Genomic DNA, 15266 nt, shown 5'->3' on the forward strand with positions numbered 1-15266 from the left:
ACTGCATCTGGGGGTCCTTAGAAATACTGGACCTTTCCTTTCTCCCTGATTTCTACCCTTAGACCTCACAAACACACCAGAAGTTTATTGTGTTAACTTGTATCTCTGCTATAACAACCTTGAAAATGTTACAATTTGCTATCTGATTCAGATATCTATGTTACAATTAGAGTCTCTTTGTTGTCAGTGATGACTTAAAAAAAAATCAGTGCTATAGGATTTCAGAAGCCACAACTAAGAGAAGACAGCAATACAGTGTTTTTATAACTCCTCTATCTTTTAAAAAAATGGGATGGGGGTGGAGAGGAGACACTATCATGCTCAATTTCATTCTTCTGTAATGTAATAATAGTTGATGTTCAAGAAAAAAAATGACCTCTAAACGTTCTACATCATTAAAGATTGAATTCTGCTTTATTTTCTATGGCTGCCTTGTTAAGAGAGCATTTTGATACATTGTAATTTATACATTGGCCATATATACATCTGTTAATTCTTTTCAGAATACCATGTTAATTAGGACATCTGTAACCATACACAATTCCTTTACTGTTTCAAGAGCCAGGCTATAATTTCAGATCTTGTCTTGTTTCTGTGTATATAATGGCAAAAGTCATGAATTTGGGGCTCAACTGACTAGGAGTCAAGCCATACCCCATTACTTACTGGCTCAGTGAGACTGGCAAGTCATCTGTTTGATCTCTAAGGCTCAGCTGTCACATCTGTAAAATGAAGAGGATATTCCCCGTCTCATGGGATTCATTGTAACAATCAAATAAAATAAAGTGTTCCACATCATGCCCTGGCACATGACATAAATGCACAATAAATATTAGCCACTATGAGGTTACTCATCACCCTTTTCTTAAATGAAGATATAATACCTACCTCCCATACCTTGTCTGAGATTTTAAAACTAGCTTAACATTACTAAGCATACATAACAACAATGGAACTTTCAAAAACATCACATTATGAATACTGTTACTTTTTTACCTCAGGATAGAATCAGGATTCACCATTTCCCCTCATGGTTTGGAAGAGATGGTATCACTCATTACCAATAGAAATCAAGGTTTATTTACTCCCTAAGGGGAGGGCCGGTTTTGGCTTCAGTGTTTAGAGCTCTCTTCTTGCAACAAAAATTTCTAACTTCTAATTATCCTTTTCCCCATTTGAATGCATAAAATTAGATTGAATAGGAAAAAAAAAAATCTCCCTTTCCCTTGTCCAAGCTGTGAATTTAAAATACCTGTTTTTCTTCTGCGCCTCTGTCACTTTCATCTATAGCTCCTAGAATAATTTTGACATTTTGTGAATAAATTTACACTAGACTCCACATGTTTCTCAGGTCTTTGGTTAGGGCAGATCATTGTCTTCTAATTCCATACCAATTCTTCTGAGGATCCAGACTGACTAAAAACAATCTCTGCGAGGCCTTTGGGAGACTGACAGCTGGGTAGCCAACTTCTCATGAAATTGTCCAAATTGGTTTCCCTCTGAGTGGTGACTTACTGTAGAGACAGAAGTGTCCTTGTTAAATAATCCTTTGTTCAAACTGTTTGTCATGTCCTTCTTCTCCCCAAATACCATCTTCCTCCAATTTGAGGCTCATAATAAGAACATCGTCTCTTTAATTTCTTTCCTAAATCCTTTATGGAAGGTGAACCTCACAGATGCAAGATGTGGTCTCTTCTGGAGACAGAGGATAATCGCCAACTAGGTCCAAAATAAAAGCAAGGTGATGTCTCAGGCTCCCTTTTGCAAATTCCCAGTTGAAGGAAGATGGACTGTGATCTCTCCAGAGATAAGATTCTTGAAGTCGTTTATTTCTTAGCTCTGGATCCAAAGCAGGAATCATGCCTGTTCCGGCTAAGGGGGACTGAAGCGGCTGTACCACAGTGTGCATTCAGCATCATTCCAGGAAACTTTAGGGCAGAATCTGAGGGGGAAAAGAAGTACACAACCGAAAGTTTGAGTGTGTTTCAGGTAATGAGTGGAACCTCCCCACCCACATGTAGTCCCCCTCCAGGAAAGGCCATTTCCTCTTCCAGGAAACAAAGGTGTGGAGAACTTCTGAGCAGCAGCTGTGTTTATAAAACAATGAGATAATGTCTGATATAAAACAGAAATACCTTGTAGCCTGGGGAAGGAGGAGGCTAGCCACACAAGACGCTGGGATCAAAAAGATCTACCACTATCCCTGACATCTAGCATGTAACAAGAACAGATCTGGATTTTTTTTCTTTTAGGTGGGATTCAAGACAAATAAACAAACACCCACAGAAAGCAAAAACCTCTTCCTAGATATAAAAGATTCAGTCTTTAGATTAATGGGGTTCCAGTTGTAAGACTACGTGGTTACAGAATAGTAGAGTGGCATGGGGCCCCAGAGGCCAGTTGTCCAAAGGAAAGCCCAGCAGAAAACAGAGGAATTGGCTGCAGAATGGAGACAATATTCAACGGTGCTTCAGGGGGCTGCTTCACATGGGCCTGAGCTTGAATCCTGGTTCCGGTACTTTATTCATCACATTGCTTGGTATACACATTCTCAGGACATGATCATCATTATTTGGAACTTCTTTAAAGCCACTGACTATAGACTACATTAAAAGGACATATGGATTCCCCTTGAACTTCTATAGGTCCGTAACCTGTTTCTCGAATGGTCAATGAAAACCCCAGCAGGGGGACTGGTGGGTTCACTATCTTTTGGGCATTGCAGCATTGGCAGTTGGCCATCTCTTCTTGATGTAATAGGCTCCATTTAAGGACGGCTGGAGAAGAACCAAGGGGAAGGCATTTTGAACTAGGAGGTTTCTCTTTTGCAGTCTGGAAAGAGAAGCTGGACTTCTCAGTGGGGCTAATTCTGCCCCAGCTCTGCCACCTTGTTCCCAGCCATACCTACCTTTTGCCACCAAATTTTGATAGCAAGTATACAGCAAGTGCCTACTATGTGCCAGGCTCTCATGATGCCATGGTGAGCAGCACATCTGAGGTTCCATCCATCCTCATACCTCCTGGCTAGAATTTCCAAGAGGTGGCAGCCTTTGTGCTGGTTGATTGTGCCTGAGGGTCAATTCAGTGCTGTTAGATGTTAACAAGTGTAGGAGAGGGGCTAGTTTTCAGGGATTACATGTTTATCCTTAAAAGGTGTATGTGTTTGTTTTGCAAAATTCATATAGCTTAGGGGTAAGAGTCACCATATCTGGTTTCCCAGCACAGCTTGCCACAAAGTAGCAGTGTAAATTGCTCAAGTCACCAAAACCCTCTGGGTCTACATTTTTCATCTGTAGATTGAAAGTTTGGAATTAGCTGTAGTAAGAGGTCCTTTTCAGCGGACACTCTATATATTCATGATCAGAAAAGCCTACTAAGCCAAGGTTTTGCTCTTTTATACCTTTTAAATCTTTCTCTCTCAAAAAAGAAATTATTTCGCAGACTTATCTGGTCTTAGCACATGATAGTCGCAAATGTACTGAACCAAGTACATTTTAATCATGGTGTGTCATCATTGAGAGAATAGCTCTGTAATAATATCGGTAACCAGACATACAGTTTTCTAACCTGAATGAAAAATTAACTCTATGGAGTATAGGAAAAACCACCCCGATTATCCTCATCATGATTACCAATTATCCTCATCATGATTACCATTAGCATCACCAACAAGGTGTACAAGTCTTCAAATGACAAATGCACTCTGAGGACATTACGTTGCAGTTTCAAGGGCTGTCAAATTTAAAGCAATGCAACTTTGGAAATTATACATAAGACCCACAGTGTGCAAAAACGGAAAAAAAATAAAATCGTAGGTAGGGCTCAACCTAGAAAAGATGATCCACCCAAACCTCCTCGCGTAGGTCACTTTAAAAGAAAACTTCAGAACAATGTTGATGAGCCCTTTCTAGCGTAAAAACAAGACCAAACCGACGAAGTTCTTTTTACCGAATGCCCTTGATCCTTCGCTTTGGAAGGATCGTTTTCGATTTTCAGTTTGGTGAGGCGCAGAATCCCCGCGCTCGGCCCGCGACTGGTGCTCGGCGCCCCTTCCGGCGACCTTCCGCCTCCCGGCGGCGGGGGCGCGCGGCGGGTCCTCCCCGGGGCCGAGCGGCAGCCGGGCGAGCAGCGCCGGGGAGGAGCGCGGCCGCAGTGGGAGGGGACGCGGCGCGGGGCGCGGGCTCCTGGGCGGGCGTCCGCGGAGCCCGCTCGGGCGCTCGGACGGCGGGGTGACGAGCGCCCCCTGGCCGGCGCCGGGCCCCGCAAGTGCCCGCGCGGCCGCCGAGCAGCAGCGCGCTGGGACCCCGGCCGCCCCGCCTGAAGGTAGGTGCCTGGGCGCCGCGTCGCCGGCCGGGGGAGGGCAGGGGGGTCTGCGCGGGGCCGGGAGCGCGGCCCGGCGAGGCGGGGGGAGGCCCGTCCGGCTACCGCTTTGAGACGTTCCGGGGCGGGGGGCGCGGGCTGACTGCCAAGCCGCAGAGGGACTAGAGCGCAGCGAACTTTGGCCACTCGCTTCCCGTGGTTTCTTGCGTGCGGGTGGCGCGAGATGCTACGGCCCCTGGCCGTGTGGACGCCACCGGGGCTGGGGCTGGGGCTGGGGGCGCCTTCTCTTCCTTCTCGCTTTTTCCCCCTCTTACCTGAACTGATTGGGGTGGGAGGGAGGGAAGAAGGTGGAAAGTTTTATATCCTTGGCAAACATTTGAAGGAGAGGTGGTTGATGCAGATGGTGACCTGTCCACAGGAGAGAATAACTTGTTTTCTTGGCGTTTGCAAGAGCAGCAGACAAGGCTGCCAAGACTCACTTCTAGACAAACTCAAGTTTCTTTTCAAGGGCCTGGGGTAGGGTGAGGCGGCTCTGTGATAGATACAGAAAAAAAAAAAAAAAAAAAAAAGTCTGGTGCTCAGTCCTGTAACCTCAAGTGAGCCTGTTTGTGTATCAGCATTCAGGGCCACATGTTAAGAAAGTAGAGTTAAATATCTGTATTTCATCGAATTTTTAAGAGCCCCAGTTATCAGTGTGAAAGGGACTGTTGACGCCAAAGGCTGGGGCACTCCCTGTAGTCATGAATGAAGAGAAGCCCAAAGGCTGGCCCCACTGGAGACTGATTCTTTCTGCCAGGACCGTGCCATGGAGCTGCGTTGACCTTTGGGGTTGTCCTGCTCAAAGTGGCGCTAAGAAAAGGTGGTGCAGTCATGGCACAAGCTGATGAGGCCGGGGTGGTAACGTGGAGGGAGAATCGAGAACTCGCTGCTCTCCCCCGGCCTTCCATGGTGAGGGTGCAGCGCCCCGGGAGGGTGTGGTCCTGCCAGCGCCAGGTGCCCACCCCAGCACGAGTCTGGCCGCAGCTGCCCTGGTTCTCTCCATGCTCCCCTTGCACCTCTGTAGAAGCCGTCACCACCACGGCCCCTTCTCTGGCAGGGCTGTTTGGCACAGGATCCCTGCTCCTCAGCTCCTGGGTCCACCCCACACCCCAACCTTGAGAATCACCATCTTCATTTGTTTCCTAACTTGTCTTGGGTAACTTGTAAAATGGCAGGCTTATTGCGGATGCTTAATCTCTTTAAAAAATGCTGTGTCTAGTGGGAAAGAGGGTGACGTTTACTAATTTGGTTGCAAATTACTTTTGAAGTTTATGCACAGCTGTTTAAAATGCCTCTGAGATCAGTGCCATTGTTTGAGGCAGGTGTCTGCCACAGATTGATCTTGTTAGTCCCCTTCTTCTGCTGATTGAACGTATGTATATTTAAACCCTGGGCATAGGAAGACCTCAAACCTTCAAAGCCTCAGCTGTGAAACTCCTCCCAGTTAGTGATTAAGACTAAATTAAGTTGTTTTGTTTGATTTGGGTTTTTTTTTCTTCTGTCTCTTAAACATTTATCTCTGATTTCAAGAGTCACCTGTTCAGCATCTCCAGCCTTTGTTTTCAACCTCCTGTGATTTTCTTGTAAACTTTTAAAACGTAAAGTTCCAGGGAAGACTCTTATCACCACCCTCCACTTTGTCATGTTCACTTCCGCCACCGTCTTGTGCTATGGTGGCTCAGAATGCCAAGTGGTGCTTGGGCAAGCTTCTTTGTCAGATCTCCTCCCGGGCCCACCTTCCAAGGACAGAAACTCTCTTATCGAGTCTGCTTTGAATGTACATGGGTCAGCTACTGGAACTGCAATTTCTTTTGCTGTTGCCATTTCTCTTGGTCCTTCTTATCATCTCAAAGATCCCTTTCAACACTAATCCTCAGTTTCACTTGTTCAGAACAGGTACTGGAGGTTCCCTTGAATAGCGCATTTGTCTTTTGTCATTTCTATAAAGGTCCCTCATTCCGTTGTAATATATCCCCTTTCTTCTGTGGGAAACACACGATTCTTCTGTATAATGAACTTGATGTGTTATCTAAAATTCTCTGTGGACTGGGTCCAGGATTTTTTGAGTGTGGGCTTACAGTGCAACTCTGTAACTGGCATCCAGGAGTAAAGTCCTCAAATCCCCTCATAATGCAGGATTTAATGATAGCACATTTGCCTTCCTTTAAAATAGGAATGAGAATTAGTTCATCCTGTTTTTAATGCATTTCATGTTTTAGATTTACCGATTATGTTGTTTGCCCCTGAGAATATTGCATGTGACTGTTAATAAGGGTATATTTCATCTCAGGTGATTTTCTTTTCATAGGGTTCAGCCTTTTCTTTTTTTGAAGTAATTTTCCTAAGTTGTTTAAAATGAAGAAATTGTTATATGATGAAAAATCCCAGAGAACACAGATGTACCATGTGATGCTATATTTATATAATTTTGTTGCTCCAAATCAAATTTGTCATTGAAAGTAGAGAAAGTAGTCTATGGTGACATACATAACATTTAACTTCTTTCTGTTTCTGTCCATATTAAAATTTCAAATGTTTCATTTTCAAACAGCAATGCATCTCATTTTGCCTTTTCACACCTATTCTGCTTGTTACAGAAGAAATCATGAGAAACTCAGAAAAACATTGAGGCAGAAAGGTGAATCAGAAGGTTTTTTCTTGCAGTAAGGGAAATATCTTCATTATCTTAACACACCAAGCATTTATACACAAATTCACATTGCTCTGTCGTCTAAAAATATCCTTGGGGCAAAGTGAGAATCAAAGACTTCAAAAATTAAGGAATAGTTTACCCCAGCCTAGAATCATAGATTTCTGCTCTGGGATTAAATTAGCAGATTTGTAAGGTCCTCACTTTGGCGGGACATACTTCTACAGGTTGATGTTAATTTTTGAGTTAAGCTAGTAATAATGATGATTAATGATAATGATCAGAGCCAACAAAAGCAATAGAGCATGGTTTTATTGATGCATTAGTACTTATATGTACCAGATATGAAACTCAGAATTTTGTATTTGACAAACATTACTATCTCATTTAATCTTTGCAAAGCTTTTATAAATTAGATATTGTCATCACCATTTTCATTTTATGGGTGAAGAAACTGAGGCTCAAGGAAGTTGTGTCACTCACCTGGCTCTTAGAGCTGGTATGTGCTAGAGTCAGGTTTGTCTGATTCTGACACAGAGCTGGACAACCTACCAGTTCAAGTTCTTCTTTTTTTTTTTTTAATTGTGGTAGAATTGTACACATACCATAAAATTCACCATCTTAATCATTTTGAAATGTACAGTTCAGTGGCATTAATTACATTCATACTATTGTGCAACCATCACCTCCATCTGTCCACAGAGCTCTTTCATCCTGCAAAACTGAAACTCTGTCCCCATTAACACTCCCTGTTCTCCCTCCTTCAAGCCCCTGGAACCCTCCCTTCTACTTTTTGTCTCTATGAATTTGACTACTCTAGGCCCCTCATAGAAATGAATCATAGAGTGTTTGTCTTTTTGTGTCTTGCTTATTTCACTTACCTTCATGTCCTTCAGATTCATCTCTGTTGTAGCATGTGTCAGAATTTCCTTCCTTCTAAGGGCTGAATAATATTCCATTGTGTGTATATATCCTGTTTTGTTTATCCATTCATCTGTTCATGGACATGGGTTGCTTCCACATTTTGGTTTACATATAAAAATGCTTTGAACAAGGGTGTATAATAGCTCTTTAAGTCTCTGCTTTAAAATCTTTTGACTGGATTAAATGGTAATTCTATGTTTAATTTCTTGAGGAAACATCATACTGTTTTCCACAGTGGCTGCACCATTTCACATCCCCACTGACAGTGCACAAAGGTTTCGGGTTCTCCACAGCCTCACCCACACTTGGTATTTTCTGATTTTTGTTTGTTTGTTTTGATAGTGGTCATCCTAATGTGTTGTGAGGTGGTAACCAATGAACTTTGTGCAAAATTGCTTGATGCTAGATTCAGGGGTCTATGGGCTGATGCTACTCCTGAATTTATTGGTTTTCCCTCCCTCTCCTGTGCTTGTAATACTTTTCTCTAGTGCAGAATCACTGGAGGAACTACTATTCAAGCATCCCCTGAAGGACTAGGGAACCCATAGGCAGGAGGGCTCCTGAAAGATAAAAGGTCCCTCTAAGTAGGGTTGCCGCCACCTACATGAAGGACCTTGTGATTTAGAAATAAGTCGTTGTCGAGAATCAAGTAAGCATGGTGTTAGTGCTAATAACTCTATATATGTGGAACAGACCCTTTGCAGATTAAAAGTTAAATTATCTCCTATATGCGATCAAAACAAGACAAATTCTCAGGACAATGGAGAGAGCCAAAAGGTTGAGGGCTATACTTTAATTCATCAGGCTTTTGTTATGAGGCTCAGAGCCACACACTGTACGTATAATCCATAGGGGAAATGCACACAAGTCATGAGGAAATTACAATGAAGTGTGATAATTTCATCATGTATTTATATTGCCATATGTCAGTTTATAATATTATGGTGGGCAACTATATTACATATTTGTTTATTTCTTGTCTATTTCCTCCTCTAGAATGGGGCTAGTGTTTCATCCATAGCTGTATCCCCAGGTGCTATAGCAGGACCTGGCACGTAGTAGGCCCTCAGTAAATCAGTGCAGAGTGAATGTGGACGTGCTGTCCTGGGGATGTACATGGGAGTACCTAGATTTAGGGTGTCTGAGAAGATATCTCAGGAAAAGTGATGGCTCCGGGAGGTGGCAGTGAGGCAGGTGAGAATGTTCCAGAAGTTGGGAATGGCATTTGCAGAATGGCCTGACAGCATGTGAGCATGACAGCTTAGCAAAGGAAAGGAATACAGTCTGGTTTGAGCACAGCAGGTGAGTGCAAGAGAGCAGGGTAAGCCAGGAGGCTTCCCCCTAAGTGTGTCTGTGGCATTCACTACCACTCTTTAGGTAAAAGTACAAAAAGCAGACCCTTAACTACCCTTGGCTCTCTTATCCTCTTGCTCATCTCCAGCCCCCTGAGCCATTCACCCTGAATGAGGACTAAAATGAGTGCCTAGTAAGTAGAGTGCTGTCAGGACACTGGTGTTTCCAGAGCAAACCAAGTGCTATGAGTTTATCATCAGATAAGATGACTCTTCACAGCCCGGGTGAGCAAGAAGCCAAGTCTTTTATGAACATAAGCTGAAATGTCTTTCTTGCAGTTTTGGGAGAAGTTCATTTAGTTGTGTGTTTTGCATTTTCCATTCTGTGGTCCATTTATGTACTGATTTCAGTGATAGAAAAATGAGCCTCTTACACCGTGTTTTTTAAACTGCAAGACATGATCCATTATTAGATTATGAAATTAATTTATTGGTTTATGATGAACATATCTTTAAAAATGAAATAGAATATGGGTGCCTGGGTGGCTCAGATGATTAAGCGTCTGCCTTCGGCTCAGGTCATGATCCCAGGGTCCTGGCATCGAGTCCCGCATTGGGCTCCCTGCTCAGCTTCTCCCTCTGCCTCTCTCTCTCTCTCTGTCTCTTATGAATAAATAAATAAAATCTTTAAAAAAATAATAAATAAATAAAAATGAAATAGAACAGAAAATACTATGTCCCATTTTGTGTAGCAAGAGTAATTATTTCATGCAGTTTTATGTCATGGAATTTAGGGCATATTCAATCTGTTTCTTACCTAAACATTTGAAAATTATAGACTTATGGCATTTAGTTTTCTAGACCATTCCTGTTAAGTCATAGAATCACATAAACTCAGGGCTGGAGGAAAGAAGGAAAAATAGAAAGGTAAGTGATATTTGTTGAGCATGCACTGTGCCAAGTGCCTGGATACATGGGATCATTTACTCCTAAAGTCCTTTGCATCAGGCGGGTCATTTGTGGTTTACAGAGGAAACGGGAAACGTTGAATCTTGTAGAAGTTAAAAAACTTGATCGGGGCCACACAACAAATTACTAGCAGTGAACCCTGATCTCTTGGCTCCAAATTTAATGTTCCTTTTATGTCTCTGTGGCATATGTAGATTGTATTCTCCAAGTTTGTTTATCAGTTGGCTGTTTGTGGGAGATAACTTCTTGGGGCAGGTGTTGTAACCATATTCCACATTGTTAGGAAGAATATAAACTTTGAGCTATATCCCATCAGCTTCTTAAAGGACTAGATCAGTTAGGTAGAAATAGTATTGATTATACAGGCCAGGGATCATTCAGCCTGAAGTTGACAAAGATGAAAACAGCTACTCTTTCCTCCCCCTGAGCTTTCCCCTGGTCCTGGGAGAAGATGAGCATGAACGGTGCCATGTGAGATGATATGCTTTCCTTTCTAAAGCTAGGACCCCTGGGGCTATGGCTGAATCCAACTATCTACTTTCCCCAGTGTGGATACAGAGCTTGATGAGTTTTACTGGACAAAATTGTGCAACTATGCAAATTCATGATGCTATACATGATTTCCATCTTCAGCCAGGCTCTCAAGCTTTCTCCCATCAATTCTGCTTGCTTTCTACAGCAGCCAATTTAGACCTTCTTCTGACACCCCATCCCCTTACTCTCAGTATGTTGCCATACTTCCTGCTTCACTGAGAAAAATGGAAGTTTTCCTGATGAGAACAGCCTGACTTTGTGATCACAGGGCTATAACCTAACTTCATCTGGGTCTCCTCTCCCATTCTCCCCTCCTTTTTACAATGAAAAAAAAAAATGCCTCACCCCCTGGCTAATGTTCCTCCTCCATCCCATTGGTGCTCTGGGATCCATCTGTTCCTCATTCTTGGGCCTCTCATTCTCTTGATTCTCTCCTCCCTCATCTGTGTTTTCCTTCCCTCCCTCATCACTGGTTCCATTCTCACTGCATCAAACATGCTTAAATCCCTTCCTTCTTTGAAGGAAAAGACTGTCCTTCCTCTAGCTACTTTCTTCTCTCTTCCCTCCTCACAACCAAACTCCTTAAATTGGCCTCTCTGCCTGACACTCTGTTTCCTCACTCCCCATGTCTTGGCCACAGACATCTGGCTTTGCCTCTACTAACTCTTAGGAAACTGTCACTCACACTCCCTATTGCCAGTCCTTGCTGAATTCTCCTCCTCTATTACTTGACTTCTCTGCAGCAGACCATGCACTGAGCACTCCTGCATTCTTGGAGCAATGTTTCCCTTCCATTGTTCTTCCTTCTCTTCTCCTTTGCAGTATCCTCCCCTCCTTTCTGTCCCCTGGAAGTCTGATGATCCTCAATTATCTCTCCCCATGGCAACCTCATCCCTCATTCATCTTAAGAACCACCTCCTCGCTGACCACTACCCAAAAGTTACCTATCCGAAGTTCTACTGATCATCTTCTTCCACCAGTTGATGGACACCTTCAATACCAAATGCCCCGAACTGAAAACATCATCTTCCCCTTTCTCTTGCTGCAAATATTTCCCTCCCACTCTTTTCTGTACCTGACATTGGCATCACCTGTTCTCGCACAAGCAGAAATATGGGTGTTTTTCCTTGACTCCTCACCTCCATAGCTCACGCAAAAGCACCTTCTATTAGTTCCAGCCCCTGCATCTCTTTTTTCCATTCACCCTTTCCCACCTCCCTTTCCCCACTCTGTTTACAGGCCAACACCATTTCTCCTCTCTGTATTACTTCTGGAACTTCCTACCTGGCCTCTGTTACTATGGATAGTTCTCCCTGTTGCAGCTGGAAGAACCCTTCTAGGACCCAGATCTGAGCATGTCACTCCTGGCTTTAAATTCTCCAGTGGCTACCCAGTACATTTGGACTGAAACCCCGACTTTGTAACATGAATTAGAGGGTTCTAGTTGATCTACACTCTCCTGTCCTCTCAAGCCTCATCTCTCCAGCAACACACTCATCACATTCTTCCAAGCCTGAGCCTCTTTGGGTTCCTCAGTGGTCCCATGCATCCCGTTGCCTCATGAACTTTTTACTCAACCTCTAAACCCCTCCTTCCTTTGGAAAATTCCTATGCATCTTCAGTCCCTAACTTAGATATCTTTTCCCCTAGAAAGCTTTTCCTCATTCTGTAAATCTGGATTTTGTTTCCTTCCACATGTTCTTAAAAGACATATGAGATAATCCATATAAAGTGCTTAGCACCATGTGTAGCATTTAGTAACCAGACAGTAAATGTTAGTGATCACAGCACTTAGAATATATTGCCATTGTTTGTTTACTTTTAGATTTCCCCATTAGGTTATAAGTTCTATGAAGGCAGATGCCACATTCCCACATATTCTCCTTTGAATCCCTAGCATCTGTCAACATATTTGACATATAGTAGGTGCTCAATAAATATTAGTGGAATAAATAAATGAGCCATAAATTTTAGAACCTGTTAGGTCTAAGAGACTGTGTGCTAACTGATAGGAGAAAGGAATCCCAATCTATGGGGCTTAAATATCTGCACAAGTAGGATCATTATCATCTTGGCCAGTCTTGTGAGTCTATGGATTTATCTGGATAAATGCTAGAAAGTAAGAGTTGGAGGTGATGGGAAACATTTGAAGATGCTGAAAGGCAATTTGCTGTAAGATAAAAGCTCCATCTCCCCCGCTTTATGGTGTGATTTTTTTCTCCCTCCATCATTCTCACAGTTTCTCACTTTAATGACCACTATAATGCCCACAATAAAGGGAAAAAAGACTAAGTCAAGAATGATCAGGGAATAAAAGGCAATATTAAAATATTCTGAAATATCCTACAGGCAAAAGGATGAGGCAATAGGTAAACATTAAATGTAGATATACCAATAACTCAAAAATTATTTTAATAGAAAGAAAATATTAAAAGATAAAAGAGGTAAAAGGTTTTTAATGAAACAATAAAAGATTTTAAGGACCTTCAGAAAAAAAATCATAGTCATCTTAAAAATTCATTAAAGCAGGTAATAGCAAGAAAGGTAAAAGGGAAAAGACTAAATTCAAGAATTAGGATGACAAAAGTGTGCCAAAGATAAAATCATTGAAAGCATTTAAAGAAAAATGTTTTAAAAGTAAATAATAGTTTTTAGGGGGGCTCACTTAAAGGTAGAATAACCAAAAAATATTGAAGCCAAAGGAAAAAAATACCATAATCTTCTAAAGAAGATAAAAAAATAAATCCCAATAATAATAAAACTAAATGGGCACATGCAGAGGTTCCTAACAATAAGTAAGCCACAGCTAAAACAATGTTAAAACTGGAGTTTAGGATTCTGGCTTGTAGCAAAAAATGCCCATGTAACCTCTGTGGGATTTCAGAGGCAGGTTTCAAAGTATACTTTGTTGCGTGAATGGCATTGTGTTTCAGGGAAAATACACTGTGAGTTTCTTTGTGACATTTCCCTCCTGGGGAGTGTTGGCATTAGGTCAGCTAAGGGTAACCAAATAGTTAACTCACCTTTGCTTGCAGACTAAGGGAGACACTACTCACTGTCTAAGACTTAGCCTCCTCTGCATTCCAGCCCCATAATGGCTTCACCATCCAAGGTATCCTGGTTTCCTTTGGGAAATAAGAAAATAAGGTAGCCCCCTAAACTTTTAAGTGCATTCTTCCCTCTGTTTCTGAAGCACTCTTCTCAATCAGAGTCTCTTTGGCAACTATGAAAACAGTGTCCTTTTGTGTTATGCCTTTGCTGTGTAGCTTGTAATGTGTTTATCCTCTTTCTTCTACTTTATGTCTCTGAGGACTTGCAGTTTCTATCCAGCTCATAACCAAAGCTCAATAATGATATTTTAATTCCATTATTATCTCCTGAGTAAGCTCACCTAAGGACATGTGCCAGGTCTTTTCTTTCTTTCTTTTTCTTTGGCTCATGACACAGAGCTCAGGCTGCATATGGACCTAAGGTCAGGAAGCCTCTCAGAGTCAGGGAATGTATTTTATTTTCCTCCAGCTGTCAGTGTGAAGGATTCTATGAATATCACATTTCTCAGGGCCCTAAGCTCTGTAATTTTTGTCCATATCTGCAAGGTGAGGTTTAGGGATTTAACTGAAAAGTGGTTCATAGAGCCAGGTACATTGTGGCAATTTGCTGTGCTGACTTCTGGTAGCCAGTCCCTAGTTTGGCATCTGCTGCTTCCCTCCCCTCACTAGTTCTCTGGTGCCTTCTCTGCATATCATTCTCCAGGCTTCTTGGTAAGTGGGGTCATATGGTAGTCAGCACACAGGGTATTAAGAATCTGAATTAGAGGGCGCCTGGGTGGCTCAGTTGGTTGGGCGACTGCCTTCGGCTCAGGTCATGATCCTGGAGTCCCTGGATTGAGTCCCGCATCGGGCTCCCTGCTCGGCAGGGAGTCTGCTTCTCCCTCTGACCCTCCCTGCTCTCATGTACTCTCTCTCATTCTTTCTCTCTCAAATAAATAAATAAAATCTTTAAAAAAAAAAAAAAGAATCTGAATTAGAGTGTCCTTTTCAGTGGAAGAGACTGGAGAGGTTCTATGGGGTCTTGTGGCATTGCCCCTTGCCCCCCACTTTTGTCCTGCTTTTCCAGGGCCACACCAGTGTTTCATGGCCATCCAACTGTGATGGCAGATAGGAGGGTCATAGACTTGGCTGTGAAAACACAGTTCTCAATCCAGTTTTGCCATATGGACACAAAGATGCGTGAGTTAAATGAGGGGTCTCTAGGATTCCTCCTGATCTTAATATTTTGTAGCTGTTTTCTGGGTGTTCCTTTGATATCCACATGTTCTAATCAGGTGTCACCGGGCACCTGGGGTGATACAGTATTGGATAAGTGCCAAGGTTCCCAGGCTCCGGCTAGCCCATTTGTAAGCATTGGTGAATAGCCTGGGTGATGAGTGAATGTCATCAAGAGAGGTATGTGTAACCCTTCACCCATACGTGGAACCGTAGTCACCTGAACTCCAAAGCCGTTCAGCTACAGTTTTGACTTTGTAACAAGAAAACATC

At 42.7% G+C, this 15266-nt stretch overlaps 1 protein-coding gene and 1 long non-coding RNA gene across 3 annotated transcripts in view; one reads left to right on the top strand and one right to left on the bottom strand.

Annotated features, from left to right (window-relative positions):
- Positions 1-395: 395 nt before the first annotated feature.
- On the bottom strand, positions 396-4130 carry LOC123844248 (uncharacterized). The gene is made up of 2 exons (XR_010411718.1): positions 3949-4130; positions 396-1942 (listed from the first exon to the last, which is right to left on the bottom strand). It is a non-coding gene; the product is annotated as an uncharacterized LOC123844248 (long non-coding RNA).
- Positions 4131-4201: 71 nt separating this feature from the next.
- PRKCQ (protein kinase C theta) overlaps positions 4202-15266 on the top strand; it is a 192529-nt gene continuing 181464 nt past the window's right edge. The window contains exon 1 of one of the 2 annotated variants that reach the window (XM_064592092.1): positions 4202-4323. The gene's annotated coding sequence lies outside the window, so the exon portion shown is untranslated. The remainder of the gene's footprint in view (positions 4324-15266) is intronic. The other variant, XM_064592093.1, reaches the window with a different exon arrangement.

The sequence above is a fragment of the Mirounga angustirostris genome, unplaced genomic scaffold, assembly GCF_029215605.1.
Source record: "Mirounga angustirostris isolate CCGP_5_RB_7025 unplaced genomic scaffold, mMirAng1.0.hap1 SCAF_5, whole genome shotgun sequence".
Classification (NCBI taxonomy): domain Eukaryota; kingdom Metazoa; phylum Chordata; class Mammalia; order Carnivora; family Phocidae; genus Mirounga; species Mirounga angustirostris.